At 40.4% G+C, this 1,442-nt stretch overlaps 1 pseudogene; it reads right to left on the bottom strand.

The window, feature by feature from the left end:
• Nucleotides 1–705: 705 nt before the first annotated feature.
• Nucleotides 706–1,207, bottom strand: LOC102819423 (annotated as a pseudogene).
• Between the last annotated feature and the right edge of the window lie 235 nt (nucleotides 1,208–1,442).

The following is a 1,442-nucleotide window of genomic DNA, read 5'->3' as shown; positions in this document are numbered from 1 at the left end:
GAATAGTCAGCACAACCCTCACACACTTAGAAGTTTTGAATCTTAAAATTCACACACAAGTGGAAAGCCTCTCTTCTCTCCACATGTACACAGGTTTCCCCCTCTATCCTGGTCCTCACGCTTATATAATGCATAACTAAGAATGGAGGGGGCGTTAAAAAAGAAAAGAAACCTACCCTAGGTTGGACAAATTTAGGAGGCAAAATGTCTTCAGTTATTCTCAACAAGAATGGGGCATTTTGTTATATAAATGCTATTACCAACCTCAGTGACTCTTTGGATAAAGATGCACTGATCAGAAAAGGCCCATTCTTTTACATGCTGAAAAGAACTGGGTCCAAGTGGGTCAGAGAGCACAAATATATAGTTACATGTTTCTAACCCATGTCTGCTTTAGAATCACTTTAAATCATTATGTTTCATTAATGTGCAATGGAATAAGAGTTCTAATTTTTGTGCTGCAGGTATTCTTAACTAAATTATCAGACTAGCTAAGTCAGTAGTTTATTTGGAACCAGTTCTTCTGAGTACGAGGATTCTTGCATCAAGTGAATGAGGACTCAACTAAGGGAGGGAAAAAGGCACTTGTCAGTTTGAAAGTGACAATTTATTGTTCTGTAATTAGATTATGAGGGAAATGAAGAGCCCGTTGGTAGCATGAAGACACAAGAGTCTTCTAAGTCTGGCATTTGATGAGATATTCAGTTACTGTGTGTTTCCATTATTTTTCCATGTCAGAACATACAGCAGAGACTTGGGAACTCGCATGCCTGAAGCCAGGTTACTCTTGTGTTCCATAACTATGTTGCTTGCAGGGCTGTTTTTGCCACAGTAGTTAGCTGTGCCTCAGACAAATGGGGTACTGGTTTGTTCCCACAAATCTTTACCTCACTCTTCCTCGCAAGGAGGGTACTACCACGTGCTCTCAGCCAGTCTCTTGTCCAAGGTTTCTGGTTTGTTTGACAACATCCTGTTCAATTTAACTCTTGCCATCACAGCTTGAGATATGACGACTAATTTCAGCTCGAGGAACCTCATGGTGAACACTGAAGGAACAAGTAGCCAATTTGTTTGCAACATCAGGACGATTCTTTCTGCACTTGATAAGGTGATAAGGAAATCTGTAGGCCCTGATCTGGTGGTTTTTATAATAGGGGTACTGTAATAGCTTTTCAGGGTCCAGGGAATCCAAGTAAATTTCTTCCATGTTGGAAATGAAGGAGCCAAATCTAAGTGCTCAGTCAAGACACGTCTCCACAATCACCTTTGCCCCACTTGCTCATGAACTTTTAATATTCCAAACATTACTCACCAAAGCAGGATGTAGAACATTGTCTTTGTGGACTATGTAATGTCAATTGACCATGGTGTCCCCTGAGACTGGTCCTAAGCCCCCAGACTCTTTTATCTTAAGATGGTTTGATAATATCTAAGAAATGTTC

Source organism: Chrysochloris asiatica, unplaced genomic scaffold (genome assembly GCF_000296735.1).
Source record: "Chrysochloris asiatica unplaced genomic scaffold, ChrAsi1.0 scaffold00004, whole genome shotgun sequence".
Lineage (NCBI taxonomy): Eukaryota > Metazoa > Chordata > Mammalia > Afrosoricida > Chrysochloridae > Chrysochloris > Chrysochloris asiatica.
This window is presented reverse-complemented; position numbering and strand designations above follow the sequence as displayed.